General features: G+C 45.6%; 1 protein-coding gene across 2 annotated transcripts in view; it reads left to right on the top strand.

Annotated features, from left to right (window-relative positions):
* The window catches only part of PUDP (pseudouridine 5'-phosphatase), a 477,558-nt gene that overhangs the window by 328,459 nt on the left and 124,223 nt on the right, over positions 1 to 24,876 (top strand). Inside the window, exon 7 of one of the 2 annotated variants that reach the window (XR_007148888.1) lies at positions 23,320 to 24,352. The exons of the other annotated variant lie outside the window; for it this stretch is intronic. The gene's annotated coding sequence lies outside the window, so the exon portion shown is untranslated. Of the gene's footprint in view, positions 1 to 23,319; positions 24,353 to 24,876 lie in introns of those variants that run through there. 2 annotated transcript variants of the gene reach the window in all.

Here is a 24,876-nt window from a genome sequence, read left to right as displayed (position 1 = left end):
CAGTGTCGCTTCTCATGACTCCTGTCCTGAGGAACGTTTGCATGGTCTCTCATTAAACAGGAGGGATTTGTTTCCCTGGAGTCTTAGCAAACTGGCCATGGCTGAATTTTCCGTGTTCAAGAGCTGAGGCTTGCCCATCAAGGCACAATGAACCCATGAAAGGCATCTTTCTTCCCTTCAGCCTTCATGCTTATGAGCTTTCAAGACAATAAAAAACCTTAGTGGGCTGGCATTGCACAAAAGCTCCAAGACTCCGAAGAAAGAAAATCAAATCTCTGTGCCCAGCACGGAAGCTGGGGGACAGCTGGGTGTGGAATGTGTTCACTCCCACTGGGTGACCAGAAGGACAGCTCTGAAAGTGTGAGCATTCTCTCCCCTTATGTAATAAGTTGCATGATGTGAAACCCTTCTTGACTGTGCTCCATAAACACTTTGCAGAACTGTCACACGGCTTTGCAGTTGGATCTGCCAGTCTCCAGTAATTCACCTGAAAAACCTAAATGAAACCTAGATCGATAAAGAAAACCCAAAAACACAAGAGGGACAAGGAGAGGGAACTTTCGGTCAACCTCGCATTGTGCTTTTGGCCACTTCCTTCTGAACCGATGCCCAGGCTGTTTTGTGGACATCAAGGGCACGCAAACTGTTCAACAAGAAGTGCCCTGCGTTGCCATGGCAAAACGGGAAGCGTCCGCAACGTCACAGAGCTCATTGGCAGCACCGTGGTAAACAAAGCAGTTAAGGCCAGTGTTTTTGCCAACAGAAGTCATGTGTGCGTGTCGTGGAGTCAGACGTCTTAAAGCCGAGGGCTGTGTCCTGAAGCATATGAAAGAAATAAAAAGGATAGAAACCAATGAGAACTCTACTTATGGATTTAAGTGTCAACGTAGTCCGCGCCTTTGGTTCTTAACCGGGGCGCAGTTGTACCTTCAGTGGACATTTGGCAATGCTGGGAGTCATTTTTGGTTGTCATAGCTGGAGAGAGGGTGATGATGGTACTACCATCTGGTCCTAAAGGGTAACAGAATAATGCACGAGACAGCTCCGTACAAAGAAACAAAAAACAAAAACCCCGACTATCCAGCCCTGTATGTCACTAATGCTGAGGTTGAAAAACCCTGCTCTCTTCAAGGAAGAGCTTTTCATAAGACCGTCCATAGGAAGCCTGATCTGTTAAAAATCTGTTCCCTACCAATCCATGCCACAATGGCCAAAACAACAGACTTTTGGCTGGGTGGGGGGTGCGGGAAGTGAAGAAAACAGATAAAAAATTAAAGAAAATGTTGCACTGACATCAACTCCCAGTATAGTATATAATGCTCTTGAAGGGTTCTGTTAGACAGAAGACATACAAAGCCCCAAACTATGGAATCCACTTAATGACCCAGCTCAGAAGAAAACAGGCATATCTGTGGGCTCCAATCAATTGATAAGATATGTGAATCTCTGAAGTCCCCCTGCAGAGTCTGGGAAGGAACACGTGTGTGTCAAGCTTGTGTCCGAGTAGGGACGCTCGCAGACAAGAGCCAGGCTGACAGTGCAGGTAATCTGCTCTCTGGTTAGCAGCTATCTACACCTTCTGCAGGGCTGATGTGTGCACTCACCATCACTGTGTGATGCTTCTGTTGCAAACCAGCCACTTGGTCTGGGAATCAGAAACCTGCAGCATGACTCATCTGTAGCTATGTCTTCCTGATGGCCAGTGTCTATGTCACACAGCCAAATGCCCTTGTCATGATCTCCATGCTCGCTTTGATGGGGCAGCTTGTCTTTGACTTTGCAGAGACCCAATGTCATCATCTGGGTGCCTTCCCAACTATCCTTTGAGCGAGAGACTGTTGGTTCCCAAGGGCTTGTCTTTCATAAAGGTACATGAACACTACTCTAGAACGTCATATGCAACTGTCCTTTCCTCTGTGAGAACTGAGGAGAAGTGTGCTAGAAAATCCATGGCAGGTTTTCTCTTACTATCACACAGCACATTGTTTCATATCACCTTGGTTGGATGAAGAATGCTGTGCTGAATCTCTGCTTTGGCTGCTGGCCAAACAAAGGATGAGGTTGTTTTTGGTGTTTACTCTCATCTTATTACTATTTAACCAAGGCTGCTTGACTGTGTGTGTGTGTGTGTGTGTGTGTGTGTGTGTGTGTGTGTGTTTTAAAGACAGATATTTCTCTGAGGAGTCAGTGTATGGCCTCCACCATCTTTAAGGTGACACACTTATTTACCAAACCAGTTGATGGGAAAATGTGCCTTTCCATAAATCCCTCTTGGGAACAGAGGAAATAGCTCTTGATTATCCACAACATGACTGTCGTAGAACATAAAAGTGGTGTCCATCTCGGGAGTTTGACAGTGTCTTATCCAAGGGAGATGACTCAATGGTGTAAGCATTGGTTGTCATTGGAGAGCAATTTCACTGAGTCGAGTGCTCCTCCATGGAATGCAGAAAGGTGGTAGTACAACCTTACTCGTTCAAAACAGGCCCTGCCTAGCATTGTTTCAGAAGTTACTGCTTGGAGCGCCTGGGTGGCTCCGTCGGTTGAGCGTCCGACTTCAGCTCAGGTCATGATCTCACAGTCTGTGAGTTCGAGCCCCACGTCGGGCTCTGTGCTGACAGCTCAGAGCCCGGGACCTGTTTCCGATTCTGTGTCTCCCTCTCTCTCTGACCCTTCCCCATTCATGCTCTGTCTCTCTCTGTCTCAAAAATAAATAAACGTTAGGGGCGCCTGGGTGGCAAAGTCGGTTAAGCGTCCGACTTCAGCCCGGGTCATGATCTCACAGTCCGTGAGTTCGAGCCCCGCGTCGGGCTCTGGGCTGATGGCTCAGAGCCTGGAGCCTGCTTCCGATTCTGTGTCTCCCTCTCTCTCTCACCCTTCCCCATTCATGCTCTATCTCTCTCTGTCTCAAAAATAAATAAACGTTAAAAAAAAATTTTAAAAAGAAGTTACTGCTTATTACAACCTAAAATTTAGAATTTGGGGACGAATCACCCTATTTGAATCAGCTGCCGTTCTTTTCCTGAGGATTCACACAGGTGCCTGTCGTTCATGTTCTGATGTATGTGTCTGACTTTGAGGAGCTGCCATCGCCTGTGTAGCCTTGTTCAAAGGTTTTATAATTTGTAAATCGAAGCAGAAGTTATAACCGCTTGCACCTCTTGCAAAGATACTTATGTCTCATCATTTCTCCTTGAGCGTTGTTCTGGTAAAAATGGTTCATCTCTGTTGTCGATGAGTGTTGGCTTCCTCAGTATATCTACTCTCTGACTAGTCCCTTCATCCAGGCTGGCCCCACTGTGCATCCCTACCTCCCATTTCTCACTTCCTGTCCATTCCTGTCCATTCACAAGTCCCTTCCTGTCCATTCAGGCCGGACTCCAAGATTTTCATTTCAGCGGATTTCTCCTTGGTGCATGGACTCCTATAACTCTCATGTTTGTGTTTCCTCTGCTGCATCACTTCTTGAACCTGGGCTGAAAACCCAGTTTGTTTCTCCAGTACTAACTGCTGAGTATTTGGGGGGATTGGTATCGTACCACTTTATTTCCCTCTAACTTACCTGTACCCCAATGCTATCAGCAATCCTGACAGATGGGGGGCCCTTCTGTGTTCCTCTAAGGAGTGGTTCCAAATCCTTATCACATTGTTCAGGGCACTCAGGGCCTTCTTGTGTCCCTTCCTTTACCCCAGTAGAATGTATCCCTACTTCAGAGGGAATAGGAAATGTATTGGGATGATCCACTGAGTGCCTGACCACTACACCTGTCCTTAGAGACTCTATAGGGATAAGCTGCTTAGTGCTCTGCTATATGCATTGTCCTTGTTCTATGACCTACTGTTCTCACTTTCCGTCTTCCCTCTGATCCCATGGATGTATGATCTGTCTTTTGGTGAAATGGCTTGAGTAGAGAGAGAAGAAAACCTGAATGACAGGTCTGAAGGAGGTGTGGGGAGGAAACAGGAAGACAAAGTACTGATTACCATCCTGGGAATGTTGATGGGCGAGAAGGAGTGAACCAGCTAGAGAGGATGTAGGACGGGGAGAGTGTGCAAGGTGCACAGATGATCCTGTACTGTAATTCTTATTTTCCACACCTCTAGTGAGGCTGTGAAAGCACCAGTCATTCTGCTTAACTGCTCAGCTAAATTCCTCCTGCTGTAAAAAAAATATCTTGCATAATTTATAGGTTTTCACACTTAAAATATAATTCATACAAACATGGAGATTTGTGAGGTGAGACGCAAGAAGAAATACTCACCTAAGCATGGCTGATAATGAGTTTTATATTTCTGACATCTCTCAAAGTGTGATGAAAGGTTGTATTTATATCTTGAAAAATGATCACAAGGCCCTCAAAGAGATTCTCCTTAGCTAATAAGGATTTGGGCTCAATGCTATTTTCTTTCCATTCCTTCTCCAAAAAGAAAGCATTCGATGTTTTCATTGCTGAAGTATTGGTGAGCGGGCTGTTTACTAAATAAACTCATAGAATGTGGGGCTGGAGGAGGTAATTATGAAAACAGATCGGGGACCAAAATATTCCTGTATCGCTAGCTGCTGTGATTTCTTTATTGGAAGCCAGAGATGTTGCCTAGGGATTTGCCAAGTGACTTGCATAAGGGAATCCACAGACAGAAATGATGAAGAAAGCCAGAAGTCGCTTCTCTTTTTCCCCTTTTCTCTCAGTGTGTGAAGGATATCGTATTCTTTCTTGAGGGTTTTCAGCAGTCATGGCACCATGGCAATTTGGGCGCTGCACCAAAAAATTCCCAGGGTGTTGTTGACTCTGGCGACTGTTCAGACACCAAGTCCCCTTTAGGTCTCTCAGCTGAAGTAGTTACTGAGTTAATTACCAAACCACAATTGATTTAAACAAGTACCCATGTGACGCCTACAGCACATCGTATCATTGGGATAGAAACCTCCAATGATTTCCTTGACATTTTTAATTTAATTGTTTCTTTGAGGGAAACACAAAACCTCACCATATTCAGCAAAGGGACTGGTAGTCAATGATTCCAACAGACAATTCCATCTGCCTGAAGACAGCCAGGCAGCAACAGTCATGGGATGGGGCACTCACTGTGTGGAAAATACCATGTCCAGGGGTGCCTGGGTGGCGCAGTCGGTTAAACCTCCGACTTCAGCCAGGTCACAATCTCGCGGTCCGTGAGTTCGAGCCCCACGTCAGGCTCTGGGCTGATGGCTCAGAGCCTGGAGCCTGTTTCCGATTCTGTGTCTCCCTCTCTCTCTGCCCCTCCCCCGTTCATGCTCTGTCTCTCTCTGTCCCAAAAATAAATAAAAACGTTGAAAAAAAAATTAAAAAAAAAAGAAAATACCACATCTGTGTGTTGGGCTCTTTAAGGGAAACGGTGAACGGGGACCTCACATGTTGGCCATCTTTGGGAGCAACACACACACACACACACACACACACACACACACACACACCCCTTCTACCCAAAGCACTGTTTCCAAAGGCACAACTCAATAAGCAAACATCTTATAGTAAAAACAAAATGCCTGTGTGCTAAGGGTGCATAGCGGCAGCCCCCTGTGAGACTGAATCTCTGAAACAGTCTTCAGTCCGATGAAACCATTCTCTGCAGCATGGCTCCTTGACATACTTAACATTTGGGAAGCACAGACCGAGCCTTGTGCACGTGAGTGGCCCAACACCTGCCACAATTTCCTGTACGTAGAGAACATCCAGCAAAGACTCTGGCCATTGCCTTTGCATATCCTCACCGTGTGGAGTACATCCCACTTAACTCTACTTCTTTTATACTAGACTCAACTTGCTGTCACCTGTCCACACAGCCAATAGCCATTTCATAATCAACTGTCATGCCTTGGGGCAAAAATCATTGCTGGAAGGGAAGAAAAAAATTAATGCACGACATCTCTCTGTTCCATGGCCAGATATTAAGGGCAATTTTCACCGTGTTGTGAGCGGATACCCATGCAAGAGATGTTGCTAGCAACTCAGCGAGTTCATTTCCTTCTAGCACACAAGAAACGGACTTTGCGGGGGCTTGTTACACACATGAGACGTGGCTGCAGAAATATCTTACAAAAAGGACCACTTCCCGTATCATGAGCAAAGGCATCATAGAAGCAAAAATATTTAATGTGCACCTAGCTTGTGCCAGCCCCTTGTGCAACTTCACTTGCCATTCTCTCCTAGCTAGAGCATCGCTGTTCCCACCACCACACCCATCTCCTTGTCCTTGCCTCACATCAGCTCTGCCCCACCAATCCTTATGCCTAGATCTATACCTCCCTCTCTAAAGCAAAGAGAAAGTAGTCATTTTCCAGAATAATCTCCCTTGTTTCCGCACATCTCCTGCAAAATGATCTATACTTGCATGCTTTCTTACCTCCAGTCTATGGGGAGCACAGGAACAGAGAGAAGAATCTCCCCCATCTGCTCTTGAAACTCCATCACATCTCAGGACGATCTCCAGCCTTCATCGTCTTTCCCTCCCTTATCACCAACCTTTCCAAGAATAGACCACCTATATCGAATGAGTGCTCTATGCTTTTCAGCATACTTGCCAAATATCATCAATCAGTATGGTTCCAATTTTAGCACATCCATTGCTGGGCAAACACTCACACAATTGTCTTTGCTCATATTCACGACGTCACCTCCTACTTATTCCTTAAAGCCACTGCCACCTGCTTTCAGAATTCGCTACTCTTCAGTTCCGGGTACTTTCAAGGTCAGTCCTCAGTGACCTTCTAAACACACTTTAATAACATCTCTACGGTCATATTTCTACTTGGTCTCAGTGCGTGTATTATCGCAGAATGGGCACCTTTAAAAAAAATCTCGCCTTCCCTTTTTTAAAGGAGTTAAGAGTTTTAAACCACACCTCAGCTGTTCAAACAGCATGCTTTAGGACTTCTGTATGTCTTGAACCTCTGGTAATCCGTCAGCCTCTGAGAGAGACTGAACAGTGAGTCTGTTCGGGGTGTTTACCACAATCTCATCTCATCTTACACTGTATTTAAGGAGTAGGTGCATAGGATATGACTGATTGTGGTCAGAGACATTATTTTGTCAGCAACAATATAGTTGTATAATAAGGCTCTGTGTCAAACCTTTATGCTTGAACATAAAAGAAGCTTGCAGGAAACCCAAGAATTGTGCAGATCCAGGGCCTGAAGGTGTTCATGGAGACAAATGAAAATTAATGTGGTAAAGTAAAGGCGGAGTGATTCACACATTCACAGAGTTCCTACTGGGTCGTGACCCTTGAACTGCGGACACATTAACATGGTCGAGCTCACGTAAACCTGCAAGCTGTTATCGATGAGGCCCTCAAGGGGTCAAATAGATAAATACTAAAATCTTAAACATAACCTTTCACAAAAAGGGGAGAGCGTTATTTCACCCTACAAGGTTTTTTTTTTTCCATCTTTCTTAGGATGGTGAACTGAAGGACACATAATAACTTGAAATGATTTTCATAGACCATCTACACACACATTTTTCTCTTATATTCTCTGCTGCACGCTCTGCAGACTTCAAGACGTGAGTCTAAAAATAAAGACACATGGAGATTCAATCACTACTATTCTTTTATTTAAAGCTCTGGACAATTACTGAGAAAAAAACCCCAGGGGATGAAAAATAGAGATTAGAAAAATCGAATAAGAAAGTCATTATGTACAATACATCACTTGGTATATGGCGTTTTGTGATCTTGAATTTTAATAATGAGTCAGAGAATAGTTAGGATTTTTACTGAGTATTATGATCCTGTAAAATTATTCCCATCAGGGCATTTTCCTAAGTACCTCAGAGATTAAATTGATATTTAAATATACCTTTCTAAAGCAGATATTATTTCCTATACGTTCAAAGACGATTATGGTTGTCTAATTAACATTAGCCAATGATCAATATGCTCATCATTAATTTGGAAAATTTTCTGAAATAATGCATGTAGATAATTGGGCAACAACAGAGTAATATCTATTCATATCTAAAGAGTATTTAAATATTGACAAGGGCCTCATGCATATGTATGCCCCTGAAAAGGTCAAGATGAGTCATGGTGTAGCACTGTACTTCTTGAGAATAAGCTTGAAGAAATATGTGTAATGCCCTTCTCCAGCCCAAAGCCTGGCAGATAAACTCAAGCAAGATTCAACATACATACTGAACCCAAGGGGAAACGTTCTACCCTACTTTGGATGTCATTAATTCGCTTATTTCTTCATGCATGCATTACAAAAAAAGTATGAAGTTGAAGGCACTGTGCTAAAGAATGACACATGAAATACACAGTTCCCCATCCCAAGCCACTTATCTCTTCAAAGGAGAAACAGAGAAATAAAGGTTTGGCATGAAGCAAAATCAGATAAGTTATTTTCGAGAGGCAGGAGCAAGAGAGGTCCTCCTGTTCCCTAGTGTAACGATAGATTATGATTGGAGAGGGCTGAGGGAGGTCAGATTTGGAGGTGACTTAAAACACTGCCTTTTGAGTTGGATTGGAAGAAAGTGTAGGCACTGGTAAGTCTAACAGGATATAGTACATCTTGTTAGCCATGTAACTTCTGATGCCACAGTCCCAGGGGTTTGTCATGAGCGAGTGTCCTGCCCCTCTCTGTGGAAATGTGCAGAGGATTCAAAGTTGGCTCACCGGAGAGGACATGAGTGTCCACCCCCACCCTCTTCTTTCAAGTGTTGGAGTTCAGTATGGAATCTCTTGTCCATTGGTGATACCATTTATGGTGGAGCTTAAACAATTATAGCATAACCCTGTTTCTTGGAGATACTTGAGAGCTATTTAGATCCAATGTGGTAGGAGTGTGAGATGATTCTTAAACAATGAGTAGGAAGCCACCTGATGAGCAAGGCTTGAAAGAGTTGTGCCTGGCAGGGGAGCCAACAGCAATGTCAAGGCATGGAATCCTGAGGGAGCAGCCTAATGTCATTGGTTGGGCTAGATAGGAGTCATCAAATTAGGGGCCAGTGAGCTTAGGATAGTTCTCACATTTCTAAATGATTGAAAAAAAAAATCAAAAGGAGGGTAATGTTTTGTGACACATGAAAATTACATCAAATTCAAATTTCAGTCCCCATAAATGAGGTTTTATTAGAACATAGCCCCGCCCACCACTTAGGAACTATTTCTTAACGTCTATGGCTACATTCATTCAGAGTTGTTGGGATAGTAACCACAAGGCTCACAAAACCTAAAATGCCTTAGAGAAAATGTTTGCTGACCACTGAGCTACATCTGAGAAGGTGGGCATGCTGAGCTAGAAAGGCGGATTGCAGATGACAGAGAGGCTTACATGCCATATCAAGAATTTGGATTTTATTCTGTGCCAGTTGGAAGTCATTGAAAACTTCTCAGCAGGGAAATGAGTACATTGGAGAAAGTGTGCATATTGGGAGGCTCACCTGGGTGGCTGTGTGAACAAAGCACTGAGGAGGAAAACCAGATGGAATTAGGGAGCTGTTGCAGTCATCCCAGTTAGAGAAAAGGAGACTGAGACTGTGGGCAGTGACAGCATGGAAGGAGGCAACAAGTGAGAGGGAAAAAAAAGAGTCTAGAATAGTCCCAGAATAATCTCGTGTGTTGGCAAATGGCATCATCATCTTCCAGTTACCTGGATTGTCTTGAATACTGTCTGACTGCTGCAGCTTTGAGAATCATAATTTGAATCCCTTCTAAGATTGTGGTGGATTCAGTCCCTGACCCACCCGTGTTGCCTTGACAGTCACCTCTACCTGCCAAAGGTTCTCATTGCTCACGCCCCTGATGCCCTGCTTGGGGTGGTTTTCTTGCTATGGAAACACACAATGGACCAAATATAGGAGAAGACAAAAAGTTCTAAGGAGTTGTTGACCTTGTAAGCACCCCTAAAGCAATGACAGATGGTCAGTAGGTGGATCTACTCTAGCTTCCTCACCCATCAGGTGGGATAATTCTGTATTGTGGCTCTCAAAGTCCCTAAATAGAACTTGGCCTTTTTGCCCACGAGGATAACTCACCACTTACTGCTTTCCTCTCCTGCTGTGTCTCACATCCCACTCTTCCTCTGGTCCTCTTGAGCACAATAAAGTATTTGCACTCAAATTCTTACCTCAGAAACTATATCTCATACTAGAACCCAACGTAAGGCATATTGTAAGTGTATCTCTTTATTTGTGATGTATATTAACACTGGAAATAATTTCAGTGTGCTCAGCATGACCTGCCTACAAAAGTCTTTTCATGCCTATGAATTATTTTACCAACTTCAGCAAGATAGCATGATGAAGTTAATGATGAATTAAGATTCTCTGTTTCCATACCCTCCCCACCATTTAACCCAGCCTACCAAGTCAACTTCTCTGGCCTGGTCTTAAGAGGAAAGGGTCATATTAGAAATTGATCCTCACTTCCAAAATAACAGCCTTAAAGGAAACGTGTCAGTGGAGGGTTTAGGATTATCTCACACACAGGGTCAGTAAAGACAGTTAGGAGTAAGGGTCAGGGTGCTATCAAAGAACTGAGTTCTGCCAGGGATAAGAGGTCGCTGGCTGTGGTTGGCAAACATTTGTGTTCAGATGGTGGCGTGATCTCCATCCTCCCAGCACCAAAATTTGAGCAGGGATTATCTCATCTCATGTATTGGCCAGAGCAGCTCCCTGTGATGAAGTATAATCATTGCAAAGATGCCCATGCCACAGAGATATGGCTCCTGCTACCAGATGTGGGGCAAATGATGGGACAGACCATTTGTCTCACATTCTTTCTTCTTTATCAGGTCTACTACATTGAATAAAAGGCCACCATTTATTTATTTATTTATTTATTTATTTATTCATTCATTCATTCATTCATTTTAGCTGCTTCATGTTGCTTGCTTAATTCACTTGTCTCATGTGGGTGGATACTCAGTTTTCAAATAGACCATCCCTAAGGCATTTTGGAATGTCCAGATATGGCAGAGGGACACTGAGTAAAAGGCAGATGGTTCGTTACATTTCAGCAGGTGGAGTCTGATGTGCCAGAAAGACACTTGTCCATTATGTAGCCCATGAGGTAACATGTCCGCTAGCTAGTTGGCAGTAAGTACCTGGAGCAAAAAAAAAAGATTGCAGTTTCAGAGATGGACTGGAAGTCCTCATATTTCCTACTCTGAAGGACCCAGGAGCAAAGAGACACAATCAACGTGAAGGAATGGAGATATCTGACAAAGATACTAACAAAGATCCAAGGGTCATTCTAACACTCACCAGCTCCATCCACCAGAGCTGGTATTCTGCACTGCCCATCCAACTCCAAAGTATCTGTTCTACCTGACTCCTCCTTTCTAAGGAAAGCTATCCATGGTGTTTTATTCTGTAAAAAAAAATTGCTTAAGAAGTTTGGTCCAAGTAAATTTAACCCTGCTTTCCAGGCATGAGATAATTGTATTCACCAGCTACAGGGTCATGGAACAGCAAAACAGCCTCCGACACAGAATCAGGAGCTGGCCTGCCACACACAGCTGGCTGTGCTATCTCCTGCTAATCATGACGATTTCACACAACATCAGCATCAATTCTGTACTTGGTGGACTGAAAGCAAAAAAAACACAACTTCTGTAATCATATCTGTGTGCAGATAAAACAGGAACCGTGTCCAAATCAGAAAATATGAAACACTCTTAGGATCCAGAAGTGACTGCTGTATCTTTGCCAATTACAGCTTCACCTTACCTTCTCCATTGGTAGGACTTATTGAGATATTCAGTCATACAGTTTCTCATCTTCCTGGGAAAACCCAATGCAGAATGAACCCCTAACTAGTTGTGCCTTGATTCCTACCCAAATAGTCCAACCAAAGTCCAAATACTACCATATATTTTTTTTCTTCTTGAGGTACCTCAGAGAGTGAAGTTTTGTTGTTTTTGCAACAAGTAATAAGTTAAAATTGTCCAACTGCTGGTCTGTTCCTGGTGGTCGTTGGCCAAAGGGCACTGACAGGTGTGAGAAATTTCAAGATTTTATGCAAGGAGGTACCTTGGTGTGTGAAGATCTACGTGTAAAAGATACACCTATCAATTAGTAACAAATGGATTCAATCTAAATCTTCTCTTATTATGTTTCTCACTCCATCCTAAGGAAAAAGATACTCCTATCTATAGGGTGTCTACAGTTGTCCATTCCAGGAAACAATGGAACCTAGAGTACTAAATAATGGAGACCAGAGGCTAAGCAGTGGAGCCTAGAGTGGTAACCAAAGCAGCCTAGAGTGTTGAGCACTGGAGACTAGAGGAGTGAGCAGTGGAGACTAGAGTGGTGAGCAGTGGAGACTAGAACCCGAGCTGTGTAGGCTAGAGTGGTGAGTAGTGGAGCCTGGATGGGTGAGCAGTGGAGCCTAGTATGGTGAGCAGTGGAGCCTAGAGAGATGAGCTGTGGAGCCTAGAATGGTGAGCAGTGGAGGCTAGAGTGGTGAGCAGTGGAGACTAAAACCTGAGCTGTGGAGGCTAGAGTGTTGAGCAGTGGAGCCTAGAGCGGTGAGCAGTGGAAGCTGGAGCAGTGAGCTGTGGAGGCTAGAGTGGTGAGCAGTGGAGATTAGAGTGGTGAGCAGTGGAGGCTAGAGTAGTGAGCAATGGAGACTAAGTGGTGAGCAGTGGAGCCTAGAGCGGTGAGCTGTGGAGACTAGAACCTGAGCTGTGGAGGCTAGAGTGGTGAGCAGTGGAGCCTGGACAGGTGAGCAGTGGAGCCTAGAATGGTGAGCAGTGGAGGCTAGAGCGGTGAGCAGTGGGGACTACTGGCTAACAAGTGGAACCTAGAGTGGTAAACAATGGAGCCTAGAGTGTTGAGCAGTGGAGACTTGAGCGATGAGCTGTGGAGCCTAGAGCGGTGAGCAGTGGAGACTAGAAACTGAGCTGTGGAGGCTAGAGCGGTGAGCAGTGGAACCTAGAGCGGTAAGCAGTGTAGACTAGAACTTGAGCTGTGGAGACTAGAGTGTTGAGCAATGGAGCCTAGAGTAATTGAGTAGTGGAGACTAGGTGATGAGCTGTGGAGCCTAGAGTGGTGAGCAGTGGAGACTAAAACCTGAGCTGTGGAGGCTAGAGTGTTGAGCAGTGGAGCCTAGAGCGGTGAGCAGTGGAGCCTATAGCGGTGAGCAGTGGAGGCTAGAGCAGTGAGCTGTGGAGACTAGAGCGGTGAGCAGTGGAGCTTAGAGAGGTGAGCAGTGGAGACTAGAACCTGAGCTGTGGAGGCTAGAGTGGTGAGCAGTGGAGCCTGGACAGGTGAGCAGTAGAGCCTAGAATGGTGAGCAGTGGAGCCTAGAGAGGTGAGCTGTGGAGCCTAGAGTGGTGAGCAGTGGAGATTAGAACCTGAGCTGTGGAGGCTAGAATGTTGAGCAGTGGAGACTAGAGCAGTTGGCTGTGGAGACTAGAGCGGTGAGAGGTGGAGACTAGAACCTGAGCTGTGGAGGCTAGAGTGGTGAGCAGTGGAGCCTGGACAGGTGAGCAGTAGAGCCTAGAATGGTGAGCAGTGGAGCCTAGAGAGGTGAGCTGTGGAGCCTAGAGTGGTGAGCAGTGGAGATTAGAACCTGAGCTGTGGAGGCTAGAATGTTGAGCAGTGGAGACTAGAGCAGTTGGCTGTGGACTCTAGAGCGGTGAGAGGTGGAGACTAGAACCTGAGCTGTGGAGGCTAGAGTGGTGAGCAGTGGAGCCTGGACATGTGAGCAGTGGAGCCTAGAATGGTGAGCAGTGGAGGCTAGAGCGGTGAGCAGTGGGGACTACTGGCTAACAAGTGAAACCTAGAGTGGTAAATAATGGAGCCTAGAGTGTTGAGCAGTGGAGACTAGAGCAGTGAGCTGTGGAGACTAGAGCAGTGAGCAGTGGAGACTAGAACCTGAGCTGTGGAGCCTAGAGCGATGAGCAGTGAAGCCTAGAATGGTGAGTAGTGGAGACTAGAACCAGGGCTGTGGAGGCTAGAGCCAGGTGAGCAGTGGGAGACTAGAACCTGAGCAGTGGAGGCTAGAGCGGTGAGCAGTGGAGACTAGAACCTGAGCTGTGGAGGCTAGAGTGGTGAGCAGTGGAGCCTGGACAGGTGAGCTGTGGAGGCTAGAGCGGTGAGCAGTGGAGACTAAAACCTGAGCTGTGGAGGCTAGAGTGTTGAGCTTTGGAGCCTAGAGCAGTGAGCAGTGGAGGCTAGACTGTAGAGCAGTGGAGCCTAGAGCGGTGAGCAGTGGAAGCTAGAGCGGTGAGCAATGGAGACTAGGTGGTGAGCAGTGGAGCCTAGAGCGGTGAGCTGTGGAGACTAGAGAGGTGAGCAGTGGAGCTTAGAGCGGTGAGCAGTGGAGACTAGAACCTGAGCTGTGGAGGCTAGAGTGGTGAGCAGTGGAGCCTGGACAGGTGAGCAGTAGAGCCTAGAATGGTGAGCAGTGGAGCCTAGAGAGGTGAGCTGTGGAGCCTAGAGTGGTGAGCAGTGGAGATTAGAACCTGAGCTGTGGAGGCTAGAATGTTGAGCAGTGGAGACTAGAGCAGTTGGCTGTGGAGACTAGAGCGGTGAGAGGTGGAGACTAGAACCTGAGCTGTGGAGGCTAGAGTGGTGAGCAGTGGAGCCTGGACATGTGAGCAGTGGAGCCTAGAATGGTGAGCAGTGGAGGCTAGAGCGGTGAGCAGTGGGGACTACTGGCTAACAAGTGAAACCTAGAGTGGTAAATAATGGAGCCTAGAGTGTTGAGCAGTGGAGACTAGAGCAGTGAGCTGTGGAGACTAGAGCAGTGAGCAGTGGAGACTAGAACCTGAGCTGTGGAGCCTAGAGCGATGAGCAGTGAAGCCTAGAATGGTGAGTAGTGGAGACTAGAACCAGGGCTGTGGAGGCTAGAGCCAGGTGAGCAGTGGGAGACTAGAACCTGAGCAGTGGAGGCTAGAGCGGTGAGCAGTGGAGACTAGAACCTGAGCTGTGGAGGCTAGAGTGGTGAGCAGTGGAGCCTGGACAGGTGAGCTGTGGAGGCTAGAGCGGTGAGCAGTGGAGACTAAAACCTGAGCTGTGGAGGCTAGAGTGTTGAGCTTTGGAGCCTAGAGCAGTGAGCAGTGGAGGCTAGACTGTAGAGCAGTGGAGCCTAGAGCGGTGAGCAGTGGAAGCTAGAGCGGTGAGCAATGGAGACTAGGTGGTGAGCAGTGGAGCCTAGAGCGGTGAGCTGTGGAGACTAGAGAGGTGAGCAGTGGAGCTTAGAGCGGTGAGCAGTGGAGACTAGAACCTGAGCTGTGGAGGCTAGAGTGGTGAGCTGTGGAGCCTGGACAGGTGAGCAGTGGTGCCAAGAGCAGTGAGCAGTGGAGACTAGAACCTGAGCTGTGGAGCCTAGAGGCAGGTGAGCAGTGGAGACTAGAATGGTGAGCAGTGGAGACTAGAACCTGAGCTGTGGAGCCTAGAGCCAGGTGAGCAGTGGAGACTAGAATGGTGAGCAGTGGAGACTAGAGCGGTGAGCAGTGGAGACTAGAACCTGGGCTGTGGAGGCTAGAGTGGTGAGCAGGGGAGCCTGGACAGGTGAGCAGGGGAGCCTAGAGGCGTTAAGTGATGGTGAGCAGTGGATGTTAGAGTGACAAGACCTGGTAGGTAATCCAGTGGGACACCAGCTATGCCCAGTGGCATAAGCAGTAGAATCTAGGGACATACGCTGTGGATCCAGAGACACTATGGAGCAAAGGTGACCAGCCGTAGATGCTGCAGCTCTTCACACTCTCTCCTGGTTAACTGAAAGAGGTGGGCTCATTAACATTGAGTGACTTTTTATCACCGAGTATCAATACATCCCTAAGGTGTAGAAAGTCTAATCAACGAGAGTCATATTTCCATGACGTATAAAGGAAGCGTCTGAATACTGCTGAGTCAAATAGAACACAGACACGCCACATGCGGGGAAATGGTCACATGAAAACGAAACCATCAGAGTAACCATCGATTTTTTTCCTGTCAGCGATAACGGCTAAAATGTCATTATTCAACCTTCGTTTGAGGGAGGCACCCCAGAAGCTATATGCCACATATCTAGAAAAAAAAAACCCACTGGCCATTTGCGGAAAGAAAACCCTCTAACGGGCTTCCAGGGAGGTGTAGTACCAGTCCTGAAAATTGCCGCAATGAGACTTTCATCAGGGTCCCCCTCATAGCCTGCTCTTTGCACCGTGATTCATTGCCATCTGGACGGATGGTGGCCGACACTGAGATTCCTACCCAGTTTACCTCAAACAAGAAGGTGTTGGAGAGGCACCATCATCAAATGGATTCAGGGTTTCCTGCCTGCATTCAGCAGACAAAGGACGCTGAATGTGAGGATAAAGAGTTTGTTGGTTCATGGAAATCTCTGGATCAGCAACAAGGAGAAGGGAGGTAAATACCAGACAGAACTCAGTGCTCAGGCGCATGGCAGAGCTTTCATTTCACCCAACCACAGTCACATTTTCCTTCTCGCTTCGTTCAACTCCTCCTCTTTACTGAAGTTGGAAATGGTCTTCGATGGGAGTCACACTGTTTGTTTTTCAGAACTGTCCCAACAAAGGAAAAGGAGAAGGGAGAGTGCCTTTGCCCATTTGGGCCACCATAACAAACATCCTACAGACTGGGTGGCTAAGACAACAGACGTTTATGTCTCACAGACTTTGTCTCTCACAGTTCGGGAGGCTGTAAGTCGTAGGTCAAGATGCTGGCAGATGTGGTGTCTGGAGAGTCCTCTTCTGGGTTCACAGACTGATGTCTTCTCACTGTGTCCTCAAATGGCAGAAGGGGCAAGGGAGCTCTCTTGGGTCTCTTTTTATAAAGACGCTGATCCCATCATGAAGGGCTTACACCTTCGGTACCTAATCCCCTCCCAAAGTCATAATCTCCAAATACCATCACCATGGGGGTGAAGATTTCAACATACGAATTTTGGGGGAGACACAAACCTTCAGCCTGTAACTGAGGCCTGTGTAATGAAGGATGAATAAGTGGGCCAACGGATAACATGGTAGCTGCTTGCTCCCTGGAAGCAGAACATCATAATAATGATAATAATCATTATTATTCTGATTATTATTACATATATTATTATATAATAAAATAATCATTGTATTATTATATAATACATAATGTTATAACATATAATTATATTGTAAAATATAACAATTACATATGATAAATACTATTATTGTTATCATTATTATTTTCTGGAGTGTTTTGGCAAATCAGCTCAGCTAATATGTTGTCTTTTTACTATTGGTTTGCTAACATTGTTATTTAGTTGTTTTGTTTTGTTTTATTTTGTTGCTATTCAGATTGTTTTTATTGTTATTATTGTTTCAATCTACCTGGGCCTTAAAATATTTCACCAGCGATTTGGTATTCCTAAAAATAATAGAACTTGATTCTCTTTAGTCTCACTTCAGGGTAGGCAGAAGTTTTCTGTGAAGGGGTGAGTAGTAAATATTTTGGCATTAGAGGCCACACAGTCGCTGGAAAGACACACTACCCTTCCACTGCAGAACAAAGTGCAGCCTCATGCAGTACCTAAATAATGGATATGACTGTGTACCAATAAAACTTTATTTATAAAAACAAGCAGAGGGCCAGATTTGGCCCGGGGCTGCAGTTTGCTGACCCTGCCCTAAATTAACCTAATATCTGAATCCAGACAAGAATTTTGACTTCATTCAGTAAATCCAGTTATATTGTTTCCCTATTATTTATACAGAATCTTCCAAACACAAACATTGGGAGGAAAAAAACACGAAGTCTTTCTATCAGCATGCAATTTTGTTTTAAATAGCATAAAACAGGGGCGCCTGGGTGGCTCAGTCGGTTGAGCGTCCGACTTCAGCCAGGTCACCATCTCGCGGTCCATGAGTTCGAGCCCCGCGTCGGGCTCTGGGCTGATGGCTCAGAGCCTGGAGCCTGCTTCCGATTCTGTGTCTCCCTCTCTCTCTGACCCTCCCCCGTTCATGCTCTCTCTCTGTCTCAAAAATAAATAAACGTTTAAAAAAAATTAATTAAATAGCATGAAACAAGATGATATCAGAAATTTACTTGTATATAAAAATTCCAGGATGGATCATAGAATCTTATCTATCTCTCTATATATTGACATCTACTTTATTCATTTATCATCTGTTTTCATATATATGTATATCTAATCTTTTCATGGCTGTGTGTCTGTGTGTACATATACATATATACATATCCATATGTACATATATGGAATTTTTATTGAATTTGTAACCATGTTCCTATATATTCACATATGACTATGTTTTGGGTGTATAGTAGGACACGTGTGACATCACAGAGATAATTATCAAGAAGTATGTTGGGATTTCTCAGCTTTTTTATTGTCTCAGAGCTGCAGAGGCAAACATAGTAGGAAGTACAAATGACTTAAGTTTCTGGAAAAAAGGCACTGATGAGTTTTTTAAATTAAAACGTCAACCCCTCTACCAAGTGCACGAGGATATTTTATTAGAACACTCTGAGAAGATGTTTTTTAAGTGTGAGCTAATGGGCACTCCAGCCTGATCTTTATCAGCCCCCTTGGTATTGCTGAGGTGACGTCTAACTGAATGAACTCATTTGGGGCCACTGTGGGGACCGGAAGACTTCTCAGGGCTCTCTAAAGTGGGTCCCTGTTATTAACAGGGCTATTATTTAAATGTGGTGCATGACTTTACATTTGTGAGGAAAGAGTGAATTACAATACTAATAGGCGTGCATACACAATTCTTTAAAGTGTTAAAAATCTTACCCTTAGTGACATATTCAGTGGTCCTTGAGTTTTATCAAACCGGATACAAATAAAATTTAATCATGGAATGAGGAAGCTGGAATATTTTAGAAACAACTCTCCAAAACAAGTGAATTAACTGCTAGGGATAGGATCCTTTCTCTCCCTAGTGAAAAAGATCTACTGTGTGTATAAGACGTGTCCATCACATGACAAGAGAGATTTAATCATTTCTTTCCCAGTTGGGAGAATGCTAAATAGCGAGTTATGCTTTGGGAGGCTGTACCAATGCAACATTTCGCCAAGCAGACTTAAAATCATTTCCATGGAATGTGGATCACCAGCGATCCCAGGATGAGGAAGTTCCCAGGACATGGGACTTTTATTTCTAACACTGGGGCAGGACTTCACAAACCGGGATGAGTTAACCACAATAATGGAATCGGGAAGAGGGGAATTACTCTATGTAGGTTTTAATAGTCAGACACTTCAGAGAACTTGTGGCATAGATGCAGCCCAACCTTTGTTTTCCACTTAAGCACTCGCAAAGTCACAGCAGGCTCAATAAGAAACAAGATGTTTATTGGGTGCTCCATACTACTGAGAAGGCGAAAATCCTTCTCAGAGATGGCTAGGTAATCAATTCTAGCGCAAGTTGTAGCTGTCTTGGAATATTGAGACTGACTCAACATTTTATTGTAAAACCCTCTTGACGACCAGGACTTTAAAGACAACAGATGAAGGAACAAGTATTTGGAGAAAAAAAAGAGGGTATATCAATACATCTAACGAAACCACATGCTAAGACTATTTGTAAAGGCATGAATATTTTTCTTTATTCTGCTGTTCTCTTTCCAAGAGAGACTTGGGCTGAGTCACTCTTGATCGCGGGGAGAGTTGTCCTATGCATTAGGGGATATTGAACAGTATTCCTGGCCATTGTTGACTAGATGTCTGTTGCACCCCCACCTTGTTTGTGACAACCAAAAATGTCCTCAGGCTTAGCCAAATGCCCCCAAAGTTGCACACTCACCATCAATTATAATTGATCATCTATTTGGGCCCCTCTAAAAAATAGTAAAATACTGTCCAGAAACAGTAACACAGTCAGGAAGTGCACAGGAAAGCAAACTCTAGGATTTGCTTGGTCCCCACTCAGTCATTGGCAGCTTCCTGAAGGATGCAATGCAATCTTTGAAAGTGGCGGCCCTCCCATCATCCATGCACACCATTTCAGTGAAGAGCAGGCCCTCTGGCTGATGCGCTGTGTTCAGAACCTTGAAGGAACAGACATCGGTGCTCGACCCAACACCTGCTGTGTTGATAGGACTCTATCAGATAATTAACTCAGCTCTCACAGACACAGTTCAGGAAGGAAAAGAACATGCAAATCGTTGTTCCGTTTGCTCTCAAAAGCTGCTAATTGTCCCCCAGACTAGCTCCTAGAGGCACTTAGGTGTGTGAGAGATGATGTTCAAGCCAGGTGTTCCCACACTTTATCCTTCTCGTCCCCTGCTTCCATTTTGCCCTCTCGCGATTTTCAGTTTGTTGATTAAAACCCAAAGTGGTACACACACACACACACACACACACACACTTAAAAATTTGGCAATTATTCGTGGACTCATTAATGCAATAATAAGATTCCCTGGGTTTGGGACGAGGTTTATCAATCTCATATTTGCGGTTGGATAATTCTCTGTTGTGGGGACTCTCCCATGTGCTGTAGGATATTTAGAGCATCCCAGTGGATGATAATTGTGTTGCTAGAACCCCAATGTCTCCTGACATTACTAAATGTCCCTGGGACACCAGGAACAGTAGAGTACCACTGGTTTAGGGGATAAAGATGAACAGAAAATGAAGGGCAGTGATGTGAGATGTTTAGGAGAGACTCTAAAGAGAACGTTAAAAGTAGATGTGCCAGGTTCTATCCTTGGAGGTTTGGAAGTCATTGGTGTGGGGTTCAGCTTGAACGCAGGGATTTTTTTTAAAAAAGTATCCCAGGTAATTCTGATGTGCAGACAAAGTTGAGCACTACCCATCCAGAAAAAGACAGTCATGACTGGTGTTCAAATGAGGCTTCACAAAACTTCTCAGAAATCAATACACAGGGCACAAGCATGTCCCATTGGGCAGATATCAGTTCTAGAAATTGTGCACGTTTCTGAATGTCTAAGAACTGTTTTGTGCACCGGCTAAAGGGTAGGTGTGCTGGACAGTCAGAAAGCGAGACTCATCAGCCATTCTCTGCACCTTCAGTTTCTAGAATTTTCCAAGATTTTCTAGGTGTCTGTCCCACCCAACGTCCTATCTAGTGAACCTTCAAAATATGTCCAGAGTAGGGGCGCCTGGGTGGCGCAGTCGGTTAAGCGTCCGACTTCAGCCAGGTCACGATCTCGCGGTCCGTGGGTTTGAGCCCCGCGTCCGGCTCTGGGCTGATGACTCAGAGCCTGGAGCCTGTTTCCGATTCTGTGTCTCCCTCTCTCTGCCCCTCCCCCATTCATGCTCTGTCTCTCTCTGTCCCAAAAATAAATAAACGTTCAAAAAAAGGGGTGCCTGGGTGGCTCAGTCGGTTAAGCGTCCGACTTCAGCTCAGGTCACGATCTCACGATCTCGCGGTCCGTGAGTTCGAGCCCCGCGTCGGGCTCTGTGCTGACAGCTCAGAGCCTGGAGCCTGCTTCGGATTCTGTGTCTCCCTCTCTCTCTGCCCCTCCCCCGTTCATGCTCTGTCTCTCTCTGTCTCAAAAATAAATAAACACTAAAAAAAATTTTTTTTTAAAGTTCAAAAAAAAAGAAAATTAAAAAAAAAATATGTCCAGAGTATAACCCTGTCTCATGATCCCCACTAATGCCCTTCTAGAAGCTTGTACCATTGTCTCTCTCAGGATAGTAATAATAATAAAATAATAATAATATAACACAATAAGATAATGTCACTACCCCAGTTCCCTAGACTTGGAGGCTACACCTAGCTGGAAGAATCATCTTTTTAAAACAGAGGATAAATTGTGTCACACACCCCCCAACAGATTCTTCTCATAAAATCTGAGAACCTCACAGTGATGTGCAAGGTCCCGTCTGATGGGTCCCCATCACCACCTCCATGGTCCCATGTTCTTCTACACCCTGGGCTTCTAGATATTTCTGGAGCATTCCAGGAAAGTTCCTCCCTCACCTGGTGCTTGCTCTCCCTGGAGAGTTCTTTGTAAGGCTCTCCTCTCCTTCCACAGGTCTTCGCTTAAATGATACTTTCCCATTTTAAGTAAATGTTACCTTCCCTCACCATTTTAAGTGAAGTTGCCACCCACAAGCATTCCTTACATCCCCTTTAATTTTCTTCATTGTATTTCTTGCCACGTGTATTTGTTTCTTAGGACCTCGGTAACAATTCACTACAAACTGGGGCAGTGATAGGAATGTGTTATGAGCAGCAGAAATTTATTCTCTCCCGCTCGAGAAGACTAGGAGTTTGAGATCCAGGAGGGGCAGGGCCGAATTCCCTCCAGAGGGTCCTTGCTGCCTCTGCTAGCTTCTGGAGCTCCAGACATCCCTAGGCTTGTGGCCACATCGCCCTAGTTTTCAAGATCAGTGTCTCCAAATCTCTCTTTCCTGTATATTCACCTTATTTTTTTTCCTATGTGTTGTAAATCGCCTTCTGCCTCCCTCTTTTAAGGATACATGTGATATATTTGGGGCACACCTGGACATTATCATCCAGGACAATCTCTCCGTCTCAATTTAGCCCTTAATTTCATCACATTTTGAGAGACCGTATATCCATAGAAAGTGATGTTTACATATTCCTAGAATTAGGACCTGGTTTCTTGAGGGGATGGGTGTTATTCAGACCACTCTACCCCTTATTTATTTTTCATACTATGTGTTTATTATAGCTTCCACCACTGAGATATAAAATGCACTGGGGTCAAAAGGTTTTTATTTTTAGATGTCTTACTCCATTGCTGTATTGCCCATCTAGACTATCACAAACAGTCAATAAATAATGCCTGCTATAGGACTCACTGGGCTGGTCGAAGGAGAAATCAGAATACGAGAAAGGAACAAATAGCAGCTGAGAATTTTATAGACTTGAGAAAAGAATACAACTCCCATGTGGATCGATACAAAGAAATCTACGCCAGACCTATGCACTCAAACTTGAACACACCGATGACAAAGAGGAAGAAAAGGCCAAAAAGAAGGGAAATACTGTGTATCATTCCCAACCAGTGAAGGCAGGCATTCAAAGTGAGGAATTTCAGTCCATCCAAAGAGCAAGCCAGAAAGCGGTAGAAACGGCCGTTTCTTGCAAAAAGAAGATCGAGTGTTGGGGACAGTTCGAAGCAAGCAACAACTCAGAGGCTGTGGCTGGAGCTTTAATTGCTGCTGGAGAGCAAGGGGGGGACATCCAGGAGGGCTCACTCAGCATTTTGCTCCGTACCTATTTGCACAGGGATATGTGTACAAGGATGTTTATTGCAAATCAAGTTAAATACTCAACCTGAAGTGTGGAAATTAATTGTGGTAGAGTCATGCATGAATTATCACACAGCAGTGGAAAGTGCATTAAGAGGAACTCACCTATCTGCATGATGACCTTCACAGATACTGTGCTGATTGAAGCATTCTGGAAACCGTGGGATGGAATGCAAACAGGACACAGTTGGACAAGAAAGGATTCCATATACAGGATATACCGGTGGTACGCCTCAGATTGGTAAGGGCAGTGGAGTTTTTACCTTTTCTCCTTTCAACGTTTTTAAATGAGCCCGTGTTATTATTATTATTTTTTTTAATCTTAAACAAGCTAGTTCCCCTCACTTTGTAATGTCTGGGGTCACGGATGACAGAAATCGTCCGCACAGCAGACCAGCGTGGTTAGAACTCGTGTCCACGTATGGATGGTTCTCCGAGAAGGCTGCCTGAACCGTCAAGATACTATTTCTTAGCCGATTGCAACTTGAATTTAGTGGGAAAGAAGCCAGCCGGCTCTGAGTGTTGTTGGCACTCTGAGAAACCTCAGATGCTGTGAAGAGGCAGGGGGAGTTCACAAAACGCAGGCCATCCCTGGACATCAGTGGCTCCCAGGGCCTAAGAGGATCCTAAGTGAGAGCCTACATCCACGTCTTGATGTACAACAGGGGCCATCCGTGGCCCTTGAACGTCACACAGCAAATCTGGCCCCCCAGGTGTCCCGTGTTAATATGATTAATTCCTCTGGAATGAACTTTGCGATTGCACATTTCAGCTCTGTATTTACAAACCCCAAGCACAGAGTTTCCTATTTCTGTTTCCTGTTCGTGCACCTGAGTGTCATCGATGCGGGTGAGCTCAGGGTAGCTCTGGAGTGGCCCCCAAGCACGTGGTGTTGGCGGGCACCTGGTTGCGGCGACATCGCGGGCAACATTCTTCAGGCGGTGTTTCTAAGCTCAGCTTTGCAAGGACGGAAGCCGATCCAATTTCAGTGACGGGAGCAACGGCCGGGGGGACAGGAGAACTCATCTGCGCTCTGAAAGCCTGTTCCCAACACCGGGAACGTTTTCTCCGTGTCGACAAATGGCCCCTGGGCTTCGCTGCAGGTCAGATCCAATTTTAAACTGTGGGTTCCCCACTTGCTACGTATATTTGGTGAGACAGATCGTCTCTCCGATGAACAGAGGCTTCAAAACAGATGCAGAATCCGGCCGTCTCCATCGGGCGCCTGGTGTGCAGCACTCGGGACCGTCTTTCCTCTGAAGACAGCGGGAGCCACCTGACCCGCCTCACCCAGACTCAGCAGGGTCCACACAGCAGCCACGGGAGCCCGTCCCCACCTTCTGCTCCAAGTCCCAAGTGGCCACCATGTCTCTCGAGCCAAAACCAGTCCCCGTGGCCTCCCCAGGCTGTGCACCTCCACCCCTCTGGTCTCAACTCCACCTGTTCTCTTCCAGCAGCCCCACTCAATCCTGCCTCCTGGTGCCTGCTTCCCCACACCCGGCATTCCCAGCCCTCTTTCCCTCCTCTCCCTGCTGCTAGCAACCCCCATGCGTGAGGGCATCAGCCCCGTACAGAGGTGGGATGAGAGGCTTCGATCGCCAAGCTGTAACGCTGGACATGTGGTTCAGTTCGCAGCACTTGTCATTAGCCTGCTACCCGTCCCCTGGAGTTTGCTCTTCACTCACC

The sequence above is a fragment of the Prionailurus viverrinus genome, chromosome X, assembly GCF_022837055.1.
Source record: "Prionailurus viverrinus isolate Anna chromosome X, UM_Priviv_1.0, whole genome shotgun sequence".
In the NCBI taxonomy this organism is placed as follows: domain Eukaryota; kingdom Metazoa; phylum Chordata; class Mammalia; order Carnivora; family Felidae; genus Prionailurus; species Prionailurus viverrinus.
This window is presented reverse-complemented; position numbering and strand designations above follow the sequence as displayed.